This window comes from Dromaius novaehollandiae, chromosome 5 (genome assembly GCF_036370855.1).
Source record: "Dromaius novaehollandiae isolate bDroNov1 chromosome 5, bDroNov1.hap1, whole genome shotgun sequence".
In the NCBI taxonomy this organism is placed as follows: domain Eukaryota; kingdom Metazoa; phylum Chordata; class Aves; order Casuariiformes; family Dromaiidae; genus Dromaius; species Dromaius novaehollandiae.
Window position 1 is genome coordinate 23,411,753 of NC_088102.1, and position 27,518 is coordinate 23,439,270.

The 27,518-nt window shown below is 40.7% G+C and overlaps 1 long non-coding RNA gene across 1 annotated transcript in view; it reads right to left on the minus strand.

The window, feature by feature from the left end:
* Nucleotides 1-1,148: 1,148 nt before the first annotated feature.
* LOC112989905 (uncharacterized) overlaps nt 1,149-27,518 on the minus strand; it is a 308,655-nt gene continuing 282,285 nt past the window's right edge. The window contains exons 12-15 of the long non-coding RNA XR_010389352.1: nt 19,322-20,219; nt 16,031-16,157; nt 15,095-15,386; nt 1,149-3,403 (exon numbers count right to left, since the gene is read on the minus strand). This is a non-coding gene — a long non-coding RNA (uncharacterized LOC112989905). The remainder of the gene's footprint in view (nt 3,404-15,094; nt 15,387-16,030; nt 16,158-19,321; nt 20,220-27,518) is intronic.

Sequence of the window (27,518 nt, forward strand, 5' to 3'; positions counted from 1 at the left end):
CTGAATCCATCTCTGGAGTTGAATCTATTGATTTTTCTTAAATTGGAGGTGGTTTGGGCATTTGTTTTTGCATCATTAAGCAGGTTCGCTTTTCTGTTTAACACAGGTTTTACATCACTTTCAGCAGCTTTTTAGATGTCCTGAGAACTACCTGAGACACTGACCATACAAAATAAAAAAATCACTGTTTGTTTTTGAATAACTCGTCACTTATTTTGTACTCCAGGGTTTTCAACTGATTTCAACTACCAAACCAGGAAGCACACGAAACAGACAGGCTTGGTCCTCAGTCAGTGTTGGACCATGTGAGTCAGAACCCCCAGCATGCCAGTCTGCTATGTATTCCTGTTTATCAGGAGAGAACTTAAGTTAACAGTCAAAAGAAATGTCATTACCCTATGCAGAAGCATGTACAAGAGCTGGACTGAAGACACTGTGTTTAGCTTTGCAAAACCTCATCTGTCAGAGCTATCTACAGCATCACAGCCAAAACAGATACTCCCTAAGCAACAGTGTACATGGGGTTTTAGATAAAAGATTCCCATTTTGAAAGACGGTTACTTCCCTTGTAGACTCGATAAGCAGAACTGGATAAAACAAGCAGTCATCTTATATGTAAGCCCAGACTATATAGAAACTGACCCAAACTTTTCTTTCAGTTTCTAAAAAATAGGTTAAAAATCCCTCTGCAAATTAGTTAAATTGATCATTTTGAAAATCTGTTCAGTTTTGCCTGAGGAAAAATGCTTATGAGGCTTTCAGTCTGTTTGGAGACAGCAAGTATGAGAAATCTTATACAAAGTGATCATGGTATCATGGAATTTTCTAATCACTAGCGAAAATACAACACATCATGGTTTCTGATGTATCAGTGAAAAGAAAAAAAAACTTGAATAAAACTAAACATCTTGGATAAGCATACGAGTTCTGCAATTTTATCTACTTATCTTCAGAATTCTACAATGACTTGTAATTTTGAATGGATTTCATTGATTTTTTAGTTAAAATGGTGAAGTTGGAAACCCTCTTTTCCCTCTTTAAACTGAAGTAATGATACTAATTGAGGAATATGACCATTTTTCCAAAGCATGCTATTTTATTATTCACAAGTCCAGTATAATAGAAATTAAACTGACAAGGAAGAACATTGCAAAGAAATAAAGTTAATTTACCAGTGGAATCACTTTTAGAAAGAAATATAAATACTCAGGTATTTCCAATTACCTTTTCCCTGGTCACATAACGGAATGAAGAAATGTATTTCTTTTATTAACCTACCCAGTCCTATGCTCCAGATTACCACTAGACAGAGGCTACTGTGAGTATATTTATACGACTGATCCAGAGCTGCACAAAAAGATAAGAAAACCCAAAATTTTCTCATTTGTTTATTAAGATAGTGTGAAAAGTTAAGTACTGTCTTTAGCAAGTTATCTGTTAAAAAAACTGATTTAGTAGCATTGCAAGTTAAACATATGTGCAAATAATGCAAAATGAAGCTTACCATAGCTCTCCCTATATTACATGTCTTGTTTCCATTCACCCCCAATCCTTTGACACAAAGGCCTCTTTTTAAACTGACTTTGTATATACCCTCTAAAGACTTCTTTTCAGGGACCGATATCTGTAAAGAATTGAAGATCTTCTGAGGCTCAGATTTTTGCAAAATGCAACCATATAAATTCTACACAAATATATATATACAAAATCATACATATATGCAGGCAATATACAACAAAGAGAAGTGTATGCATGATTCACTAGAGAAATAATGGTGTGTGAAATTCAAATCCCTAAATATGGACCAAGCCTTACTTTCTGCAGCCACTCAATGTCTGTGAGAGCAGAAACTCCAGTGTCACCACATCAGTGGTGACTGTGGCACACAGTAACCACAGGCTCTTGCTGCCACATAATTTTTGGTGACATATATGCAATGTGTCAGAGAGTCTCAGTACTAGTCCCACTAAACAGGTAACCATATATCATAGTAAGCCACGGCCTTTAGTCAGTACCTGGGTGACAAGCTATCCTACGTTGTGAAGCGGCTGGGGTAACTGGACTACCTTTCCAGTTCTTCCTTTTGTCATCAATTTCTCATGAAAGTATTAGCAGAAAATGCTTTTCTCTGATTATTTTTCTTGATAAACATGTTGATTTAAGATTTCATTTTGAAGAGAAAGGAAACAAAACATTGTGATATCATCGAAATGTCGTATTTCTTTCAGCATTTCCAGATGGAAAGTTTCCTCTTTAGAACTATTATCTTTTTGTGTACCTTATAAAAAAAAAAACACTCAAAACAAAACAGTCAAATCAGTCTGAGGCGGTTACTTTTTTTCCATAGGACATATAAAAATAAAATATATTTATAAAGATAATAAAAATAATAAATATTTTATCCTCTTTGGGAACAGGAGAAAATTATGAGATACAATCAATGCATAACTGTCCAGGATAAGGTAGAAATGAGCTAACTCTGATAAAGCAATGATAATTCAGAATAATACAAAAAAGACAATCCCAGACATATGTGAAACAGGTGATAAGAACTTGCTACGAGAGCACAGTGGCACTCAGAAAGCTCATGCACAGTGCTGTCTGTGAAGTACAGAGATAAAGGACTGCCCCTGACCAGGGTGGTAATTCCTCATAGCAGCATTGTACAAATACATCTTTGCTGATTCCTGACCTCCCCTAGCTCCTACAGAGGTGACACAGCCTCATCAGCACCCACAACACTGTTAATGGATTAGCCTGGATTAGCAGCCCACCTGTAGGGAATGAAGGATTAAGTACAGCAGAATCTCTGACAACGTGGAAAATCTGCTTCCTGTCTAGCCTGTCTGGGGCAAGTGATTAGTTTCCTTTTCAGCTTTGAGAAAAGCTGTGGGTGGAGGTGGATTAAATCCTGTATGTTAGCAGGCCGTGTTACACCTGATCTATATGTAACAAACATCCTTCTTCCATGCTCTTCGACTGGATTTAAAATTCAAGTTCAGCCCCAGCTATTTTGAGGCCCCAGGCAATATAGATTTTGCCTCTCCCCTGCTCCATTGAAATGAGCTCCTCATGCTGACCACTCAGCCACTGGGTTGGACAAATTGCCTGGAAGATATTGAGCAAATTACTGAAATATCATCACAATTAACACTGCATTAACAATCATGTGCCTGTAATCGCTAATTAACGCTAGGTATTATGCTCTGCCCAGCTTGCCCAAAGCATTGTCCAACCTTGCCGAAATCGCTGTGCTTTTCGAGGGAATCTGACACTGCACAGTGTGGAGAAAAAGTCCTGCCACATGGTGCTCTGCTCATAAGGATGAGCTTTTCCTCTGTCTTTGACTTTGAGAAGAAGCAGTTCTCTCCCTTTCTGTGGGAAGCAGAAGGTCAGGGAACATCTGCATTTAAATGGAGAACAGTTAGTAGTGTTAACACCAGGAGCAGCTCATAATTAGGGATTATTAGCCCAGCAATATGGAATGATTGATACAGAGTTAAAGCTAATGACTTTAAAGATGATTAGGCCATTTTGTCAGTCATTGTTTACTCTGTCTACAGACACAAAAATCCGTTCACGCTAACCACTGAAGAGCTCTGCATGATGCTGTTTAAGGTAGGAAAGAGAGTACAAGCTGTGGTTCTGTAATACACTCCAAGCAAAAGCTATCCTGTGATATATGATGAATATGCAGGAGATGTACATTGAAACTGAAGTGAAAGCATGGGATTTACTTAGGTAAACTAGGTGAAGCACAATGAGGGGTTATTTTGTCTATCTTGGGAATTTCTGCAGCAGACTTTAGTGCCACATCTGAAACCTGAGAGAGATTTGAGCTGAACTTACCACTTTCAGTGGTTACAAAAACTTTTTTTTTCATTTCATTCAATTTGAAGGCAAGTTTGGAAAATAATGAAAGACAAAAATATATAATTAAAAAGACAAAAAAAAAACCCCTTCCTTAGTGAAGATATCCAAATGTACATAAATGGGGTGGTTCAAGATTATCCCTCCTAATGGGAATTCAGTCTTGAGACCTGATTCAACATAGAACAAGAGCACCCACTCGTACCTTTGCAAGCAGCAGTTCTTAATCACCTGCTTAAGAAAAGCATGTTCTTACATGCTTTGCTGAATAGAGAAAAACTTAGTTGTATAACTGCTTTTTTGAATTAAAACTTCAACAGAGACCGTTGAGCAATTATAATTGGACCCTGAATAAATGCAGAGTCAGCAAAATTGCTTGAAAATGGGACTACTCTGCCCAGTTCTAACAACTGGGCAAAAACCAGCAAGAACTAACTGTTCTGCATACACCCCAAGGGATGGGAGATATCTTTCCAGTCTTCCTTATGGACTCTTTATTGCTTAAGATGAGCACAGTTGCTTTATGCCCTGAACCCCAAAAATGTATGGGCCAGACTTCAGCACCACACATCAAAGTTTCTTACGTTCCCACAGCAGAAGAACAGTCGGAGGGAGGTGGCACACTGGAAGGCAGCCCACCAGAGGGAGAAGGGAAGCGGCATCGAGCAAGCAAGGTGGGCCATGCCCCGGGCCATCCGTCATCACTGTTGCACCTCACAGGTGACAACTTGGTAACAGAAGCTGGCTAATTTCTTTAGAAATTTCTCATTAGTCCCCCCCTTCCTGAGCTGCCTCTCTATTAAAATGTGATAAATGAATTCTGCCATTGCCAATTCTAGCCTGTCCCCTTAGTGAAATGAAGATGCGTCACGCTGGCCAGGGCTCAAAAGAGAGATAATTATACAGGGGCCTGAGGAAGTATTTCAGCCCCTGACCGCAGAGCTGCTCTGTCAGTACTAGAGATGGGCTCTCCCATTGCTCTAGAAGACTCTGGACAGAAAACAAGAGAGGGATGGAAAATGCATGTTGCCTAGTGAAAATACTCTACACACACTTTTTATGTAACACTTTGTTGTAACATATATATGACTAATTGGGAGCAATGAAAGTAAGGGATTTGATACTGGGATCAGATTTTAGTGCAGAACAGGCCTTCCCATTTCGGTTCCCAGCTGTGGTCACACTATAGCCCTTGCACAGAGGACAGTGCCTGCTAGAGCTACCCTAAGGTGTATTCCCTGGCATGATCTGGGCAGTGTCATCTCTTCCTACTCATGAGGATGCCTGGCTGCTCTGACTGTGCAGAAGGGACACATCCAATGGCTGCTGCCAAGGCTTTGACCTCCTTCCTGGACTTCTGCTCTGCAGGGAGTAGCTGCTTCAGGGAGGACACTCTACTCCCAGCCTGTGCACTGTGCCAATAGCTTCGACACGGGAGTCTGCACAGGAGAGGATGCCTTATGCACCTCTGTGAAGGAAGCAAGGAGGGTCAGCATTAAACCCTCCAGACCAAGCTGTGATGTTCTTATCTTGACTCACCATGAAATACTGAAGTATAGTAAGAAAAAATGCTACTAAAGATTAAAGTAGAAAGCAGGTGTAGGGACTGTATATGTAGGATCCTGGATGTAGGATTGTCCTTGCTACCTCTCATCTTATCCCTGGCAGTAGAGGGGAAGCTATGACTGAAATTTCAGGTTCTGCTTTTCTTCCCCTGCTTGCATGCACAGAAACACACTTCTGATGTCTGTTAAACACACACACACACACACACACACACACACACACACACTCTCTCTCTCTCTCTCTCTCTCTCTCTCTCTCTCTCTCTCTCTCTCTCTCTCTCTCTCTCTCTCTCTCTCCCCCCCCCCCCCCCCCCACTGGGCATTTTATTTCTGGTAGGCAGCTTATGGGTCATAATGGACCTCATCTGAGAATCTGACTGATATTCTTTTAACACTTTGCCCTCTTAAACATTGAGAGCACCTCAGAGCCTCTGCTACTTTTCATAGCCAGCTAAGTTATGCATTGATGTCTCTTCAGCTGCGTTTGAATTCAGTTTTGTGCAAGACAGAAACATCTCCTAGATGTGCTGGATTTCAATGGAGGAAAGAAAAGTAAGAAGTTATGAAACAAGTAACTTGAGAAACAAATGACCACATTTTATCCGGCCTAATTTAAGTCAGTGATATCATAAATAAAACAATCCTCCTCTCTCCCTAAATCATTCTCCTGACTTCTTTTTCTCAGAAGAAGTACTACCTGAGATTAGAGTTAAAAGATAATATACTTCTATTTTTATTGCATAAATAAGTTATGCTTCATTTATATAAAAAAGGCAGCCACCTCTGGAGACAGTTTTGGTATTCTCCATTGCCCAGTGATGCAATAGTTGGGAGAAAATTAATAAAAGACAAAATGAACTACAAAATGTCATATATACCTGAATGATGGCCATTTCCCACGCATCCCACTCCCCAAACTTTGTCCTTAAACAGAAGCACAGAGCCATTCTGTGCATGTACGCTAAGACTAGAAGTCAGGGCTATGAGCATGCGTTTAAATTACACTGCATACGTGGACAGAATCTCCCAAAGGGGAGTCTGCTCAGGAAATGTGGGCTTGTAGCAAAACTCTGGTAAATTAACATTAAAATCTGCATGCCAGGGATCCAGTAACTTTCAAAAATTTCAAGCATTTCAAACATGTCTAAGGGACACAGGAAAAAACAATAGTACTGCTGTCCTCTTTCCTTTCTGATCTGCCCTAATATTTCTTGGTATATTTTTCCATACAGACAGTGTGTTTTCAGGCTAACACAATCACTGCATCAGATCAGAGGATCAGTACATGCGAACAGCCAAAATGAGGTCTCTGTGAGGGAACCCGGTTCAAGTGAGTGATTCCCCATGTAATAGGGTGAAAGAATTGTGAAGGTAAATTTCTCTGATCCTCTTAGAGATGCCTCCTGCCCATCCCTATCATTTCCTTTACCATAGAGACAGCTGCTTCGGGGACAACCTGTGGACTGTCTGCAAAGAGTAATTGCACAGCTTTTCCATGAACACGTAGAGATCAAACTCTCTCAAATGGCCCTGGGAGCTGCCTCACACCACACCTGAACTGGCCGGTTGCTGTCTGGCTGAACAGGGGTTGCAGCACAGCGATCTCATTGCTGCCATCTGTAGAAGGGAAGACCAGGCTAGTGAGTCCTTAGCAGTGCAAGGAACAGGACCCAAAGTCATTGTAGCTGAACAAACATAAAATACACAGCTGCATAAATGACATGTAAAACTGTGATCAGAAAGGACACAGTCATTTTATAGGAGAGGGGGAAAGAGAAATCAGCTAAGAGGAGGTTGCTACCACCAACAGAAGAATTCATCTGGTTTAGAGCCTGCTCTCAAGTTAGCCCTTGAAATGAGCACAGGGCACACACATTGTTCCAGCGGCTAACAAATTATTGACTTCTGGTACCTAGATGCAAAGTAAAAGCCATGGATGGCAATACTCTGCTGGTTTCAATTAAGGGCTTGAACATAGCTGCCATGCCCTTCCAATATAATATCCCAATCACTGGTCTCTAGGAGAGCTCTGTCTCCACTGCTGAATCTGTTCTACACTGTAGGAAATAGCCACTTGGATTTGGAAGCAAAATCTCCTCATTTCAGTTTGCTAATTCCCCAGCTGCATAGCTATTCTTATTTTCTTTGTGTCTTTTCTTCCATATTCATTTTATACAGTGTTATGAAACACATGTTCTTTATGGATACTTGAAGGACTCATTATCTTTCTGTGTATTTGCATGCTCCAAACTGAGGTGCATGTGTTAACATCTACTAGAAGAGAATAAAAGTAGCAGGTGATGTGGTATTGCAAGCAATTCTCTAACCTGCACAACTTGGAAAGGGGCTGACCTCAGAGGTGCTAAAAGGTTGCTGGCTTCTGAGTGCATTTGGGAAGCTGGCAACAAAGTTGCTGTTTGATCTCTTCTTGAAATGTCTTTTTTGTATTTAATAAAAGCAAAGTTATGCTAAGAATCCAAGTAGGTGATTTGTGATTTTTTCAGTACACTGCTGCCTCTGTCAAACCTCCACCAGATCTGTAATTTTAGATTCTCTGCTCACATTAACATTCCTAGCTGCATGGCATAATCCACAACTCACTTTTCATTTAATAGTTTCACTCTATAGCCCCTTTTAAAAGGTTTCACCTAAAAGACATGCATACACAGAAAGCTACATGGAGATCCATTTATCTATCTCAGGAGGATAAAGAGCCAAGTAAATGATGATGGAATATGAATCAGTGCTTCTGGAGTGGCTGAATATTTCAAACATGACTGCTAAAAGCCAGATGCCAATATTTTTATTCAGAAGAGAACCTGTGTGTTGCATTCAGGCTGTAGATTTTACTTTTATTCTCAACTGCACAAAAATATAATTGGAGAAATGTGGAATCAAACATTTTTGAATCAAGCTTTTATAAGAAGTTCCATATAGGAATCTGAGAATTGGTTCTCCCACATGCTTCTCCTACAGTGGTCGAGCATGTCAGTGTCCCACTTCCCATCCTCTCTCTCTCTGATCCTCCCATTCTACACAAATGAACTGTGACACAGAGGTAGCATAAAGGGGCTCTATGAAATGCCCAAGAGCAGAAAATTCTCCTCTGGGTAGGAAATTGCCTTTCAGTCACAACTGCCACAAGCTGATTCTTGCCCTTTGACTTTCCCCTCACCTGGAAGAGGTGATACCTCAGGGCGAAAGGCCATGACATGGAGGAGTAATGCTAAGCATTTTCTGTTGGTATACAGTCCACTAAAGGATTTCTCTTAGCAGTGGGATCAGGTTGGCCCAAGTGAATGACATCTGAATTTGGGCTGGCCCTGGTTATGAGGAAAATTTAAGTGGGCTTATCAATGTTGCAATAAAGTTACAGAGGGTGGGGGTGTGATCATGCCTTAATTTGTCAAATAAAATCAGTTGTTTCCATTTTTTGACAGTACTGGCCTCAGTATTTATTTATTTTCAATAAATATTTATTTATTTATTAAAGTATTTATTTATTTTCAGTTCCATTTTTATTCTAAAATATCGTGACCAACATGGTCACATCACTTCTGTCCTCTCTCAATGCCTCCCTCCCCTTTTATGGAGTAACAGAGGTTCCTCAAGTGGGTATGAGAACAGGGAGTGAATTAAAGCCTAGTTTCAAAAAAAAAAAAAAAAAAAAAAAAAGGGAAACAAAACTGGTATCTGCTACATTATATCCTTCTTATTCTGCAAATGTATGCATACACAAAAAGTACTAGAGATGATGCATAGCACCTGAGTGAAAACAAACCTTACATGTTCATGTGTGTGTGTATTTGTATGTATACATTTATATTTTAGGCAAAGCTTCCATCATTCGCAGCAGACTCGGCCATTCTGAGCGGAGGTGCAAGCCAATCATACTCCAGGACAGGCTGCAGCTATTGCCACCTTGAGAAATTACCATTGCCGCAACCACTAACACATTTTTCCAATTAGTTTGAGGGAGGAAATGAGACATTTTTCTTCGTTAATGCCTCTCTCTCTTCCTCTCCTTGCCCATCCATTTTATGCTTCCTGATCGTGCTCAGGAGGCTGTCGGGTTCCCTCCAGCACACTTCCTGCCTCTACCCAGCAGGAATAAACCGTTACCGCTTTGTTTGAAATGATTCCTGAGAAGTCTGATTCGTCTCACCAAAACGTGAATAATTGTAGTATTTGAGTCTTGGCTTCCTCCTCAGGGATCCTTCTGAGTTAAACAGTTATTGAATTTATCCTGACAAGGATTGCCAAAGAAAACTTTATTTGAAGGACAGAGCGGGGAACAAACTATTTGCCATGCTGAAAAAAGTTTGAAATACTATAAAGGGAGAGAAAAAGTCCCATGGAAGGTGGAAATCTGGGACAGGCAAATCAGACCATAAAGTAAAAGATCAACACAGCAGTGGGAAACAGGAAAGCATAGACTGGGCCAAACATATCAAGGGAGAATATTATACACACTGACCTCAAATGTCATATACAACATGCATTTGTAAACCACCTCATACTTCAAAGTCCCACATCACACTAAGCTCAACAAGTCCACCCTGCAAGGGAACAGGGCCTGACTCAACACTGTTAAGTGTTCAGTGCATGAACCTAAGATATAGGTATCTTCAGGCCCATAGAGCCAATCTTTCATTTCTAAACTAAGGCTACTGCATTTACCATTTTAAACACCAAAAACATGGTTCTGAGTCAGGAGAACAGGGTCATCTCGCTTAACAAATCTGCTTAATGCACGCCTTTTAATCACACAACATCCACGCTGGTGAAGAGGCAAAAAGCATGGCAGAAGCAGCACTGCTCTGAGAAAGGCAGCTTGACTCTCTTTTGGCCTATGCGCCATCAACACAGGTACTAACCAGGCTCCTTGAGTAACAGCCAAAGTGCTAGTGAGCTACACCAATAGAGGTGACTTTAAATTTCACCCTCACTTACAAGTGCAAAGCTCACATCTGATTGTCTTCCCTTCTGGTTTCCAGCTGAACAAGAGGAGCATAAGTACTCAAGAGAAAGTTGCTCTCCAGGTGTTCTAGCACAAGTTGTTTGAGAAAGGCGTCAGAGATTTTACAACACAGCCTGTTTTCCATCAGGTTTTTGGCTTAGCTGTAAAAACGGTAGGTGGTCCGCTATACTGAGTAACATCACACTTTGGCCTGCACATAAACTGAGTGTCACCTGCCAACAGTAATGACGCAGTAGCAAAAGCCTACTAGAGGATCCCTTTCTTAAGTGAGCTGATCAAGCAATAGCAGACAGTATCCAGTCCTCTTGCTTCAAGTGATGAAGAACTCAAGGCTTTCAGCTTCATCTCAGCAGTCCATCTTTTCAGATGATTGTTATTAAATTAGTTACAAAATGTGTACATATGCACCACTGAGGTATACGACTTCTCTCTGTTTTTGAAGAAATGCCATTATATACATTACCACAATAATCATGAATGGCAAGTACCTTATTAACTGAGACACTTCAGACCTGCATCACCATAGAATCAGAATGGCTCACAACCTGATTAAAGTATGTATTCTTACATTTCTCTTGGGATATTAAAAAATGCTATTGTCACCCTGGAACTTAGTCTAAAGAGAAGGAAACAAGACACCTTCAAATATAGGGCTTAACGCCTGCTCCATTCTACTTACCAAAAACTATATGCACATCTATGCCCTGTTTGCAAGCATCCACAAGAACCCTAACCCACAGCAGCTGGGTGTCCATTGGCAGTCAGGTGTTTTGCGTGGCTTGGATGGCTTCCCATCTCCGCTCCCATGGCCTTTCAGAGTCCCTGACCTTGGCCAGTAGCTTCAAGCTAACGACACTTCCCCTACGCTCACAAGCGAGTCATTTTCTCTGCCAAAAGGAACTGGTAATGGCGACCCAAAATATGTTGTAGACAATGGGTTTTCATTTCTCCCCTGAAGTTTCGGCACCAGTTGACACAACCTATGAGAACTCACAGATTCCCTCCAAGACAACACTGGGAGCACGGCAGTGGGAGACACCCAAGCACAATGATAGATCTTTTATGCTGCCTAAACATACAGTAAGGCACATGAGGACAATGTAGGGTTAAAAGACATGTGACAGAGCTCACCTCTGTGTGTGGAGACCTTGTGTCTTCACTGAAATTTAGCCAACTAGTAGGAAAGACAAACCATCATCAAAGTGGTAACACTGTGCTGTTTCTGACATGCTTTTTGCCTCTTCACCAGCATGGATGTTGCGTGATTAAAAGGCATGCATTAAGCAGACTTGTAAACACTGGTAAGCATTTCTAGCTCTGCTGACCCTTCTTTTCAGACCTACCTGCAGTCTCCTGGTATTCTCCTCACAGATTTGCACCCTACCTCGTTTCTCATGCAATCCCTTCTCCTATCCAGTTATAGAATGCTCAGCATGTTCTTAGCCCCTGAAAAACTTCCTCCTTTGGGAATAATTAGAAATGTCAGCAGTACTTTCTGATCAGATAGAAGCAGAGACCTCTGGGGAAAGATAGAGGGTAGGAATAGTGCTTTTGCTGAGATTGGAGATATGAAGATGTGACAGGCAAGCCCACAGAACCTGAAATTTCTTTCTACTTCTTGGAAGTATTTCTTATCTTCTACTGAGGTGTAACCAGGCTGCAGATAACTTTAAATAGCTGTACAGTTCTGTTTAGTTCTATGACACATTTCCCTCCTCTTCCAGAGGTTTTCATTAGGATTTCAAGGGATCTCTATGAAGAGATATTTGTGCATCAGGGACACTGGTGACAGTGGTCAGAAAATGGAGGCCTTTAGGCTATCAATGGAAAGAAGGGAGAGGGGGAGATCCTAGACCATATTTTGGCAGACTTGTGATAGGAGTCACATATGAAATACAAAATCAAGATCAGGATTAGACGGGCTTTCAAAAGAATTAATTCACCATATGCCAAAGCTATACTCTGCTGCAGGCACTTTCCACAGAATAGTCTCCCAGAGTATCCCTCACAATTAGGAGTTTTCTGTTTGCATTCACCCAGGAGCATGAAAGAGAGTGCCAAGGTGGGAAGAGGCAAGGGGGTGGATCCCATCTATGTCCCTGGTGAGTTTAGAGAATTCATATTAGGGACTGCTCTCTGACCTCCCAAATATCCACTAACCAGAAGTAGAAATGCAAGGCAATCTCCTCAACCAGTGACTTGCTGAGCAATGGAGTTATGATGGAAGAAGAGTGGCCTTAGCCACTGTCCCCCTACACTACAGTATTCTCATATTTATCATCACTTTGTCAAATAAGAAGTGCTTTTTCAGCAAAAGACATTAAAAACCAGCCCCTTTTCTATCATAGAGCAATATTAAGAGTACACAAAAGTGTAAGAGCAGCCATGCTAGATCAGATGACAGGTCCCTCTCTGTTGATACCTAGGCAGGAGTATAAGAATGCAGGAAACATAAATCATTTTTCCTCAGTGCCTCTGCCAAGCTTTAGCTATGTAAGGCTCAGAGACTTCTGAAGCCAGGCATATTTTCTGTAAATTCAGTGTCTCTCAACAGATTTCTCTTCCAAGAACTTATCCCATCAAACCTTGAGCCTACACAAGCTTTTAGCATCCACCTGTGGCAAGGAGCTTTACAGCTTAACCACCCATTAATGAGTGAAGAAACATCTCATTCTCTTACTGGTCCTCCCACACGTGCACTATAAACCTCTCCTGTCAGTCACTTCTGTTTTCACAGATTCAGACACAGTTTGGGAGTGGAAGAAACCTATCTTATCATAGCTTCCTCCCCTTCTTCCTCATTCATACAAGACAGATAAATGCCATGTCATGCACATCACCAAACATGCCATCAAGAGCATTAATCACACAGCAGAACTTTACAAAGCTCTTTTACCAAATACTTCCGGTAAACATTGGTTTAGATACCACTAATGGCAAATGGCACCCTGGCAGCTGCAGGTGCATTTTCTGTGGCTTTATATCCATGCTGGAGGCTGACTTTGGAAGACTAAGTTTGATCCCTTAAGGACCGCAAGGCAAGAGAAGTGACATTTCCCAATGCATCAGAAAAAAACAACTGATAATGGCTTGCAGATTAATGTGACACCCAGGAATCCTATACACAGCATCAGTTAATACTATCTCATGAAATCTCCCAGCTGCCCCTTTCTGTTAGATATGGTAGACTGTGTATATGTGGTGATCTGATAAAACAGAGTTGCTACTACCTACAGATCCTAGTGTATCTGGGCCACCTCTGTTATAACCTACTGTCTCTGTAGCCTTCCCCCCTTTGGGGCTCAGCTCTGTGCTCAAAGGATTCAAGGTCTAGCTCTGATCTGAGATGGCTGTGTCACCTTGGCTGCGGCTTCTGAGGACACAGCTAAACTGTGAGAAACAGCTGCGAGAAAGCCTACAGAAGAGAGCCATGCAAGATAAGAAAGGTAAAATTAGGCATGAAGGCAGGATTGCTGAGACACTGCTTATAGCTAGCTTGTAGATTCAAGAAGAAAAATACCAAAATGGAGAGGTATAAAATCCTACAAGAAAAAAACAGGCAGACAGCAACTCATCAACATAGAGGGTCTCTTCTAAGGAGCAGCAGGGCCCTTCCCCTCCCAACTGATGCCTGCTATGCCAGGACTCTTTGGGTGTTTTATCAGGATGGTGAGCATGCTAATGTTTAGCATAGCATCTCCTTAATTCCTAGCTCTCTCTTGTTTGGGTTATCCAAAAAACATTTGCATTATACTTTTAGGTTCTGCATATATTGCTTGCAGAGTCTCTCTGCTCACAACTAAGGATACCCAAACAAAGTGTCCCTACGAGGAGGAGTTATACTATTCAGGGTAGAAATAAGGAACTCAGAGATATATGCAGCATGTTGTCAGTCATATAGGAGTGAATCAGGCTTTAGCACTTGGAACTTTTTAAGTAAATAAGGCTGGTAACACCTTTCAAATACAAGACTTTTATCCAGCATCTCTTTTTTTGTTTGTGCAGTGACTGTGCACAAATAATGGCCATGCTCTTGGGCCACTATCAACACTGAGAAGAGAGATGCATAATACCTGCAGACTTTAAAGTCAAAATCTGTTTGGGGGGAATCAAGAACATTATGTAAGAAATGGAGTATTTTTGAGAATGAACTCTACTTTCCTAAGAAAGAAAAAAAAAGTAAGACACAGGGCAACTGTCACTCTAATGTACCCACAGTCATCAGATGGAATTATCTCAGTCATTTGGGATAACATCATAATGCAGCATTGTCAGAGGATCAGTGTCTCCTGCTCTGACAATAAATGGTTTGGCTGATTTGTAGCAGCAGGAGATGATCATCTGCCTCAAATACATTAATGTCTTAGTCCATTCTCACTATCTCTCAACTCATGAAAACATTAGAGCTCTCCTCATGGTGAATTTCCTAGTGAAGTGTCAGTGGGAAGCAGAGGTGTGTGTGGCATGGTGGCAGAGAGAGGGGAAGGCACTGCTTCATGTCTCAGCATGTGCTGTTACTTACGGGCTGAAACTTAGTCATATATGCAAAGGGGATGTGGTAAATGTTGCTACAAAAGTCCCTTCTGCTTAATAATTAATTTTCTAAGTACAAGCATGCTCTCATCTTACAAAATAAAGACAGTGCTTTCCTGCAAAGCTCTTAACTATCCAAGCTTACCCTTTACCACACTCGTACGTGGTGTCCATTGGAATCCTCTTGCAGCAGCTGGCTTCAAATATCCCCGCGCTATGGTTATCCCGGTGTACAGAGAGGATCTCAGCCAGCTGTTAGCCATGGAGGGCACATGTCACTTAGGAGAGGCATATAAAAACTTGCCAATTCACTATGGCATCTGCCAGCTTGCTTTCATGCAGTTCTCCAAATATGATTCCTCAAGATGCCCCTGGATAATCACTGTGTAGGGTCACGAAGGAAAACCCACAGAGACATTAAACCTCAGCCTCAGTACCTGCTTGAAAACATTGTTACTGTCAGTAATTTAATACTATTACAGGAATAAGAGGAAGAAAATAAACATAGTATTTAATGAGCTTTTGTCTTGTACAAAAGTATAAGAATGCAGACACTGGATGTGGAGATGTATGCAACACAAGGCACCAGTCTCCAAGCCCTTGGCATCCCACCTGGGGTTTCTGACTTTGATGAAAAGTAATGAGAGTTTGGCAGCTTCGGCCAAGTATCCAAGTGTTCTTGTAATTGCTTCACAACCCCCCAGCCAATCTGCCACAAATGTGCGTCTGGAATAGCAGAGTCCCAGAGCTAAAGCAGCAGGGTTGACGTTAAGTCAAAATTGACTTTCACAGCTTCTGGCTACACTGACCCTCATTCTTGCAGCCAAGACGGAAAGCCCTACCAATAAAACATACAAAAATTCATCTTCAAAGTGCTAACACAAACTGAAGGAAAAAAATGCCAGCACATTAGAACCTCAGCACCTTTAAAGTGGATGAGAACTTCCTTGACAGACTTCACATACTTCAGTCAGTGATCTTTTAATAGTCATTCTCCTGTCTTTATGTTATGGAAACTAGAGTCCAATTATAAGGGGCCAAACATCATGACAGTTGTCTTGAGTTGAACAGTTTCACTTACAGATTTGATCCCCCTCCTGCGAAGCATCTGGGTGTCCTCTGGCTCACTTTGGCTAAATCAATTCAGGGCCAAGGTTTCTCAGTGCCTCCTCCCAGAATGACGAGCTGGAGCTGGGCCAGGCCATTTCCTTCGCAGAAAGAGATGGAGATGAGATGAGGCAGAGCGGGGAAGGGAAATGGCAGCTAGGAGAGCAGGCCTTGCTGTTTCTCCTGGGGGATGACTGTTTTTGCTGGGAAAGGCCACCAACCCAGCAGTGGCCACCCTGTCTCCCTCAGCAGGGACCTTCTCGGGCATAAAGCACAGGCAACAGAGGTAGTGATGTTACACTGCTGCCAACAACTATTGCTTTAGCAATAGCCCGCTTTCTCCGTTCCTCCTTTTGATCCTGCACTGAGGTATTTCTGACTCATCTGAAACGACTGTTGAGAAAGAGCTGAGTATTATTTCAGGCTCGTGTGATATCATTCAGCTATGAGTCTTTGTTGCCCTATGAGCATCCTTAAGTGAATGGCAGGAACAGAGGTTGATTGAAGGCCAGACTTAAGCAGGAGACAGCTGAGTTCTTGTTTATTTGGGGATCCTTATTGTTCATAATTTGCAAGTCATCCTGGTCTGAAAACTAATTTTTATTTGGTGAGGTTAATTTTCAGGCAGATCATTTCCCTGAACTGGTTCCCTGTGCGGCCACAAGAAAACTAAATGCCAGCACGGGGGGAAAAGCAGGAACATGTGGTATAAGGGTAACAGGAACTGCAGCAGCCCAGACTTTATATCAACTTAAGCTGCCGCTGAGACACACATGCAGTCGTATTCACAGTTTCACCTAACTACTGTATTACAGTCTTAGACCAAATTTAAAAATCTGCCCCACTAAAGTGGAAACCACCCCACTGGTAATCCACACTCAAACAGCCCCCATGTAGTACACATGCTTCAGGGAAACAAAAACATTTATGCGCTCTTGATCAACACTTGATGAAACTATGCAAATATAGGCCTTTCAACTCTTGCACTGATTTCCATTTCAGGGTTTTATTTAGGGAGAAATTTATTTAAAAAAAAATGAGCACAGAAAGCAACGTAACACATCTGGATGATAAATGAAGGTATCTGAGCCTGTCACTGGTGCTCAGAGTCTGTGTACTCTGCTTTTGATGTATTTTACACCCAAATAATTGGGAAATAACTACATATATTTCTCATGGCAGGAGAATGTGAGACAGCTTAACACTAGACTTTCTAATAGGAAGAAATATCAAGAGAAAGTAAGAAGATGGAAGCACAGGCACATTCCTCACCAGAGAATGCTGCTTTTCATCAATACCAAAACATTAAATATGGTTTGTAAAGCCTTTGAATACTTTGTAACTGAAGATGCCATTTTCTATATAGATCATCATGCTCTTTCTCTTTTTACTACTAAGTTTTCTGACTTACTTCCATTTCTAAAATGTTTATTAAAAGAAATAGGAGAGGAAAAGGTCCATCTGTCCATCTTTTATTCACTCAACCCAACTAATCACTTCAATACTTTAGCTGGCCAAGGTAGGAACTTCTTTTTACACTGATCTTGATTTCCACAGATAACTTAGAGCCTGTAAGTTGTACACAAGTTTGCTTTGACAGCTTGTCATTCGCAGGATGCGGTGGGTAACCTGAATCCCAGGGCATCCTTTCTGCTCCCTGACTAAGTGAAATTGTTTAAATAAGTGAATAAGGAATAAAGTAATATTTCTATGCACACACATGCACTTGCTCACAACCAGATACTGCTGATCATCTTTAGAACAGCCTTTCTCTAGACATCCAACTGCCTGAATATTCATGAACAGCAAGAAGTGATGTGGGTGATCTAAGCCACCCTCATGCACCTGAACACTTGTGACCCAGCTGTCTTGACTGGCTCCATACTTAACAGCCACTTCATCTCAGTATTTTCTAATATGCTCATCACTGTGATATGGAGCACATTTTTGGCTCAGTGCATTGCTATGGAGCAGTGTGTTCCCTGTTACGAATGCCTTGCTGGCATTTATGTTTTTGCACTGAGTGGAATAAGCAAGTGCATAATAAGGCAGACCCCAGTCAGGACATAACAAGACAGGAAACCTAACTCTCTCTTCTCACAAGGTTCACCTCACTGGGGATTCATTTATTTTTTCCAAACCTAACCTGAAGCACAAGCAACTACTTTAGCAACTACTTGTAACACAAGTGATTTGCAGCTAATGACCCAGGCTCTCCCTTTTCAACTTCTGAACCAAGTATAAGCTTAAGTGAATGCTGATTCCCACTTCTTTTGGTGTAGTATGGCACCACAAATCATAACTTTCCCAGTCCCTGTCTAGGCTCTCTTGTAGACTGCCAGCAATAGGAATAAGAATCCTAGGGCTCTTTACATAATTTCTCACAATGTCAAAGGAGTATTAACAGAGGCAGACATTGTAATGGACTGTTCTTTTCCAGCTGTGCAGGAAGCCTATATATTCTCTTGCATCAACACTGGACCAAAAGGATACTAAAGAAATCCATGGATTACAACTGTCAAACTGAAGGTGCTCTTAGGAAATCACTAGATCACTAGAAGTGGCCAGGCTAGTTAGACCAAAAAAAATAAATTACTCAAAACCTCTCCCCAACCAACTGGGCTACACAAGAACTTTTCCAGATTAGCAGATACAAGATATGGGGAAGGCCCATTAGGGCTGCCAGTGCATTACACCCTCTCTGGCACCAGCAGGATTGCTCCCAATAGTAGATTCCCAAGTGCATCAGGCAGTCTAGTTTTAAATGGGCCAAGTGATAGGGCTGCTGCAACAGCTTCCTCTGAGGAAATGACTTCACAGTCTCAGTAAATCTTACTGTTAAGAATGCTTCCTAACCTTCACACTGAATTTTCACAGGCTTTGATCTTCATATACAAAGACAAGTTCAGTTAACTTTTCTTTTTTTCCTTTTTTTCTGCAAATCACAGTCAAGGAAAGAGGCAGAGGTTGTAAAATCCTTTTAGGAAGGATTTGGGGGTTGTCTTTTTTAGTAGCTCTAATCCCACAGAAACGGAGGAACTTTCTCTCTCTTTGACCATCTCCACTCTATCACCTATGCCTTGAAAGCTCAGCAATGCTATCATACATTTTATCCTCAATTTCTGAGTGATGGCACCGTCATCAGCCCTTTATTTCTTTAACCTGCTACTATATACACAGCTTGGCTTTAACGCCTAAATAATTTCTCATTCCCAATGCATTAGGCCTTCGTCAAACGTCCTTCAAATCCTTTCTGAAGACTTACTTCCTTGTGAGACCACGAACGTTAATCTTCATCAGTGCATGGCATGTACATAATTTGATGCAACACACTGATAGATAGATGGCATCCTAAGTTAACACCTCCTCAGGGACCTCCCCATGAGGTTCTTCCTGTTTGGATGTAGTGATTTTAAATTCTCCTGGGTATAGCCTCTCATTATTTGCTTCTTGCAGACGGCCAATCCTTTGTTTATCAGATAATAAATAGCAAAATCATTAATGCACAGACAGTAAGAACAGACTTTTAAAGAAAATGAATGCAACCAACTTGCTGTGGCTGCAACCAGTACTTGTCATGGATCTCAGACGTCTGTCTCATTTCTTCTTTCTTCCAGGAGGGTACAAGCCAACAGCAACAACAAAACCAGATATTCTAGCTGTGGCTGGCACTAGAGTCTCTGCATCTCATGATCTGTGTTTCTCCTCCCTTAGTGTTATTAAAAATATAAAAGGAAATATCATGCTTGTTGGGGAATACTGAACTGGTGTCATTCAAGAGAGTCTGGTATTATTTGTGTGCAATTACTATCCATCTTTCTGTCTTCTCTCTCCGCACTCAGGGAATGTGCTCTGTGACTCTAGTCAAGTGAAACCTGGAGTGTCAGCTTGAGGGTGGATAGGAGCGACGCTGCCACCTACTCAGAAAGGGATATTTGAGCTTTCATTTAAACTTGTCAGCAAGCATAAAAGCTTCTCCATCAGCTTGCAACTTTTCTTTCTGCATCTTTGTTGTTTATTCTGTTCTCCTCTTCTTCATGAGGTCCTTCTCTTTCAGTGAAATTGGCAACTGCTTAAAAAAAAAAGTCTGTTTGATGTTTTGGACTGCTGAAACAGAATAACAGATGGTTGCAGAGACTAACAGGAGACCTTTGCAGACAGTCCTGAAAAAAGAGGGTGAAAAATGCTGTTAAAATCACCAGTATTAACACAAAAGAATAAAAAAGTTCCTATAATCTGTCTCTGAAATATGTTCACTGTAGAAGCACAGGTTTATACTGTATTACCAGTAACCTCATGGTGGGCAGAGCTAAATGATCTCAGATTTGACACAGGCTAAATGCAAGAATTACCACAGCTCATCTGACTCGTTCAGCTTGTTCAGCTGCACTAAATCATGAATTCAAGCTCCAACACAACATGATTTCATCCAGTACCACATTTTGATGCATTAAATTGTGCTGACTAGGACAGAACAGAAGGAAAGAAGCCCTGTTACCTCTATGACTGATCATTCACAAACTTTTTTAACTGTCTGCTTAATTTCTTACATTGTGCAACGCAGCACAGAGATCTTTGACTCCAAGAACCCATAGATGCCCATTACCTGAGTTCAGCAAAAAGACATTATTAGTAGAGAAAAAGACCTACTGTCTAACAGAAAAATGTACATTTGCACTACATATATACTCTGATCATTCTTCCTCTATTTCCAAGCTCATCTCTGCCATACATTTTTTATCCTAAAATGACTCCTTGTCATTCCTATTTTTAGTTATACATGTCACTTTAGACCTGAAAAACTTCTCATTACGAATTTCATTGAATCAGATGACTTCCGATGAGAACTTTCATTTTAAAAATAAGTATTTTCCGATCAAAAATAGAGTTTTATTGGATCAGCTGTGTGTTGGTATCACAATTTCCCATCCCCAAATTATGATGGGGCAATATAACAGATCCTACACTGTGAAAAAATATAAGCCTGTTGTACATAACAGGTAGGAAAGAAAATAAGCTCCAAAGCTGATAATCTCTGAGTAACTCTCATTCTGTCTCTGCTATGAGACCAAGAGGTGTATGAAATACCATGGTACATAGACTTTTCCTTCCTGTCTTTGGAGGGATCTAAAAGACAATGACCCTGATACATAAATCAATTGTATAATTATTTATTTATTTTCCACAAAATAAGTTATTTTCCAGAAGAAACTGAATCGCACAGTGACTCAGGCTGCTTTCTCTATTTTAACTGTCAACTTCTAGCCTATACTCCTATTACCAACAAATGCAACTAATTGCATCTGGCCAGAAGAGAAAAATTATCATGCTTGAGATTTCTTAGAGGTCACTTTCTTTGAACTTTACCAGGAGAAATCCAAGAAGATAAACACACAGCAACAAATAACCTCCAAATTCTAGGGGAAAGCTCATGAATATGTAACCTCCAGGCGACTCTTTATTTCCAGGTGCACATCACCAAATAATTCATTATTAATTAATTAGCCAGCTGGCCTGGTTTGTCAGCAGCAGAATACTACAGTCAGAGCTTCAAGATAGGTTGTTAGGTTGGACTTCCAGCTCTATTTTAGACCAGAGAAAGCAGCCAAGGAGAGAGTACTTCTTCCAAGTAGAATCTTGCTAAAAATCAAGTAACTTAATAAAACCAGTCTTATCCTTAAAAAGTAAAGGAATATTCTTGGTCAAAAATACATATGCTACCTTCAACTCCTTATCTCAGTAATCAGAACAAGAAACATAGAAACTGCAATAGGAATAGCTGAATATCTTTCAGGGTATAGTAAAAATTCCCCCGCAGACAACTCACTTTCGTTCACAACGTGATTAGTGAGAATATACGTTGACTATCTTCACTACTTAACTTATTTTCTACATTTTCAAATGTCCACCTCTTTATTTGTACATAGTGATACAAGCTGAAGCTAGAAGGAAATGACTACTGCTTTTATCAATGCTAGTGATGGACCACTAAGAATAGGAAAATATTACAAATCTCCCCAAAAAAATGTCTTCTGGAGAATGAACATCTAAAATGAGTGTAGAGAGATGAAGAGGATAGGGATGGGAGGTCTTTGGAGCAAGCAGATCCACATACATTACTCAGAAAAGGGCATGTCATTTAGAGTTATGAATTGCTGGATACTAGTGATTTACCCCAACCACAAATCAGAAGCAATGTTGGACAAGTCAGTAAAATAAGTTTGCTTAAGTATAAAAGATGCAGCTGGGCAGCATTAGAAATTGGCCAATTCAAAACAGACATTTTGTGTCTTGTTTGATACAGCCTGAACATTTTAAGTACTGGAGTTGGAAACATTTTTAGATTATTTAATCCTTTAAGGATTTACTCTTCTTAACCCATGCTTATACAAAACACGTGGACTTTAAGACAAAACAGTATTTGACAATCGTTTTGTGTTTTGATAAAAACAGCTCCCATAAAAACTGAGATCTGATTGTTCTCTTGCCCCCAGGTTGTTCGGTTTATGGTAAACAAAATATTGTTGACAACTTCTGTTTTTATTTTGATCTAGTCTGGAACTGATGCCAACACCTCCTCTTTGTCTAAAGCACAATTTTGTTCAAGAATTGTTCCAGAAAGGAATATACTATTGCCTTTAAGACATCATGGAAGAGAGAATCCACCGCTGTCCTTTGTTATATTTCCCAGGAGTTATTTTTTCCTCAAAAATTTCTTTGTAACTAATTTGATTTTTTTTTTTTTGTCTGCAGCTTACACTTACCGACTCTCATGCTTTTCTCCACTCAATTAAAGAACCCTTTACCATCAGGCATCTTCCCCTCAGGAGGGTACTTACATGCTGCAATCAAGTCACTTCTTTAGGAATAACTAAAGAGATTGCACTCTTAAGTTTCTTGGTATGAGATTTTTTTTCCAGCACTTGAGTTATTTTTCAGTATTCTCTTTAAAATGTAGATACTTCGGCTGGACTCACTATTCCTGTATTGGCTCTCGCTACTGTTGTGTACAGAGTAAATCCCTCCCTAAGCCTACTTTTTACCCTGCTTACATTTCCAGGGACTGAAGTTTTTTGTTTTGTTCCCACAGGAGTGCACCGGGAGTCTCATGCCACATTGCTTTTCAACTCTAAGCCCTATAGCTTTTCCTGTGTCACTACTTTCCTGGGAATAGATTGTTATTCTGTAACTCCTGCCTGCATTCATTTTCCTAGAGATACAACACTGACTTAGATTATTTAAATTTTTTTCTCGCTCAGGAATTGGCCTTATTTACCGGGTAGTTCAGACCACTTCTCACGACTGCCCTCTCCTCACTGGTATTTAACATTAGCCAATCTTTGTGCCACCTTTAAATTTGAAATCATCAAGGATTTAATATTTACTGCTAGAAGACTATGAAAAAATGCAAATGGCTTGCATCTAGTACCAGTCCCCATGCAAACTCACCAGAGATCATCGAAATATAGATGTGGGAGGTAGGTGGGAGAGGGACAAAATAGAGTTTCCTACTGTCCCCTTAAGCTTGGACAGGAGGTAGAGTAGAGGCAGATTAGTTTAATCCATAGCAATGGTGTTCTAACCATGTTTTGATTTCACAGCCCAAATAATCCAAAAGAAAGAAACAGGGAAAAGCAAGTAACTATGTTTTGTTTGTTTGTTTGTTTCTCTCTTTACTTCGAAGGCATTTTCTCATGAAGATTTTTCTCCATCACAATGTTTCCGAATTAGTGAGGTTTTGAAAATTTCTCTCAGTCAGTATTTCATATCTTGCATGATTTCCATAACAAGCTGAACCAAAATCCTAGCTGTCCTCTCCCTTTGAGGCATCAGAAATCTGAATCTATATTCTCTACCTTGTTGCAAGGAGAGGCTTTGTATAACAGAACAAAGAACTATACGAATTAGAGAGACAGTGTTGGGAGGACAGGAAAGTTAATATCAGCTCTTTAGAATGAGAAAGTGTATCCGCCATCAATCATGAGAGTCTGCAGCTTAAAGGTGAGTCTTAATGGAGCTGGATTGAAAGTGAAGATAATTTTGTATGAAAATTGTCATGCTTTTGGGAAAAAAGAGACTCAGTCCAAAACGAAGGTTTTATAATTTCTTCTCTTCCCATAATTAAAAAAAAAAAATAGAAATTCATCTAGAAGGCAACCAAAACAGAATCTTTTGGCTTGCCCACTGCTTAATTTGAGAGAAATTTTCAAAATGCTTTTCCTTCCAAACAAAGAAAATAAACCTGGCTCTTGCCTAGTAACTCCATCGCTAGAAATGCAGAGTCCTAGGGGTATCCTTCATCCCTCATCTTGAGGCCTAGATGGCAGGCCAGAAGGGGTGAGCTAAAAGACCCTTCCACTCTGGTAACCTATTTCCATCTCTTAAATCTGGTGCTGGTATTCAGTCCCAAGAGGCAGCCCTTATTCTTTGCCAAAGAATATCTTCCATAGGAAACCCATTAGATCAGTTTCTATTCTAAACTATTTACCACCATGGAATAACATTACACCAGGCACATTTTTGCTGGCCTTGTGAAGAAGATTAAAACCATTTCTTTTTCTGGAGACCTGTCATATACCTTTTGTCTACTTCGGTAACTTAAGGTAGAACTACTGAAAGATTGAATTTGGCAAATCTGGATGCAGATTAAATGTCCCAGAGAGTCTTGAGGGGCGTTCCTGTTCTGGTAGTGAGTGAAAGGTACTTCAATGAAATTACAAAGGGTGGAAATCCAGGAGATTTTAGTCTGGTTTACTGCAAAATTACTTGTTACTATCCAAATATTTATCTTCAATGCTGTTAGGGAAAACAGCTCTGTCACTAAGTAAAAGTTAATGTTTTTAAAGATCTTGATTAGACTCAGTCCTGACTTTGTGCAACACCTCTTTAAGATAAAAGCCTGTGACTTCTATTTTCAAAGGCGGGATCTAATTTGGGATGTATCATTTTCTGTGTACTGAAACTGACAGAATTGCCATTGCATTTCCAGAGGGAATATCCTTAACTTCTGCTGTAGCTCAGCATGCTTAGCAGTCTTAAAATCTGGTGCTCCTTTAGGTGAAGCTGAGCACCCAAAACTGAACCACCAAAGTGGCCCTATCTGAAAGTCTGGGTGTAAGTCTCCCCATGTGTGTCATTCTCCACCTGTGAAGAACGTTCAACAACAGTCCATGGCCTCACTTACACTCACCTCCCCCAGCTTGGCTTAACCTAATATTAGTGCGAGTAAATTATTTCAGTCTGACATCCCAGGGAAATGCAGTGATACTGAAACACACAGAATACTGAAACTTTGCTTCACCAGGCAAACAGATGGGCACCTCCCTTTGATATCGCAGACCTTGTTTTCCATGCAAACAATGGTTGTCGGGTGTCATCATGAAATATCTGGAAAAATAACCAAAACCCACCAAACCACTACCCCTGCCATGTCCTACTAGCAAGGTACTGTAAGATACTGCACCTGGAGGAGCAGTTAAAAGTGTTATCTGAAATCAGTGGCTGTAGTTCAACTTACTTTCAACTCTCATCATCTCTGAAGAGTAATGGAAGTTTAGTTTAAACGCTTAGCTTTCAAAGTCTCTGAGCAGGATGAGAAATATCTTCCCTGCTTAGATTTGCTAGAGTGGTATGTTATTTGAAAGAAGAAAGAACAATATAATGGGCCAGATACTCCCTGCTCTACAGATTCCATTGGACTGACAGTTCAGCTGTAAACTGAGGATTTGGCCCTCTATCTTTTAAAACTATTTTTCCTGTGATTCTAGTGGATTTTGAAAAGGCACAAATGAAAAATATCCAATTTGTTTTTCAGCTTTCCTGGTTTGGTTTGGTTTTGTTTTACTTCCTGCACTTTGCTGTGGTAAAGAAATCTAACTACTTAGTTCACATTCTGCTTTTCATGCAACATTCCTACTACCTTCAGCAATGCAGGTGGCAAATAGAGAAAAGCTGTGTTGTAAATCTTCTTGCAGATAAAACTCCCCAGTGCTTTCACTGCTGTTCACAGGTATTCTTCTTCCCGAACATGCAGGCAAGAACATGGAGATGCTCACACAGATCCCTTCTCCAAAGATTTTCTGTGCTTTCAAAGTCATTTTGAAATCTGCATTCACTGATTGCACAGCAATTCATCCAGTACTCTACCAAAGTTTATGTGGAGGAGAATGGGATTTCTCCATATCCTCTAGTCTGAACCACATGACATCATGGTCAAGTCCTACAGTAGAAGGGGGTTATTTGCCAGCCTAACTCTAGTGTTTATTTTCAGTGCTTGAATTTGCTGCCTGTTCTTGTTTCTAGTCCATGTCAACTCCACATGATCCAGCCTTGGGCTTTCTGTCTCCTCAGCAGGTGCTCTGTTTGGCCCATTGACTATACAAAAAGTCAAGACTCCTAATTCAGGCTTGCAAGTTCTATTTGTGAATAAATTAACCAGAGTAAATCTGAACCCTCTCCCCCTACCACACACATACACACTGATCCATCCAGAAGGACTTCTCTGATAGTTATCAAATCCTGCAGTGGTACTTTTAGCTGTTTCATCAGGTTTGTGACTCAGCCTGCAGTGAATCAGAAGTAGTTTTTCAAGTATTTTTTCCAACACGACATTTTGTCATCCCAGCCTGGTAAATTTGAAGGAGAGCGATCCCTAGCCTAGCTGGAAGGAGAAATCTCCTTCATGATATCCTAAGGGCATAATATCAAAACCCTTTCTGAAGACTGAGATTTGAATGGAGCATTTTCAACACTGCCAGCAAGGGTCCTGTAGAGCAAAAAGAATTGCCCCAGAACTCCTCCTGGGGAAGTGTGTCCATATGTCCATCTGCGAAGCTCTCTCAGCCCTGGGGAGTGGAGGGGAAACCAAACTGAAACTATACATTGATATCAGACAGGGTAAAAAAAATAGATGAAGGATTTCAGGCAGATTGTATTTTTCTGACTTGTTTAATCTCTTTTAGGGTAGAGAATGGATATTTGTGCCTGAATTGTTTGCTTTTCTCCTTGTCATTATCCATATAACAGCTTAAACTCTCCCCTTCTTAATCTGAGGTGACTTACAGAGGTTCCCTATCAAACAGATACTATACAACACTGTATTGGATTACACACTTTGTCAGAAAATTGGCACTTTAGATACTAAACGATAGCCTGTGCTCTGCAACCATGCTATCATTCTTGCTCTAAGATCTTGTCAGAGCCTATAAATTAAGCGGGATTTGGGCCTGGAGTTACATGAAAGGGAGGGCTGTAGGAAATAGGGGGATGCTGCCTCAACTCACAGGACTTCTTTAAGGAAAAAATCTCTTCCATCTGACCCAGAACAGAATTATGATCAAGACTGTCTATTTTAACCTACGCATTACTGAACAAGCAGCAAGCACGCAGGTCTTGGGGTGTCTAGATGACACCTAATCAGCCACGTGTACTCTCCGAAGACTCTGTATCATTGGTGCAGCCAT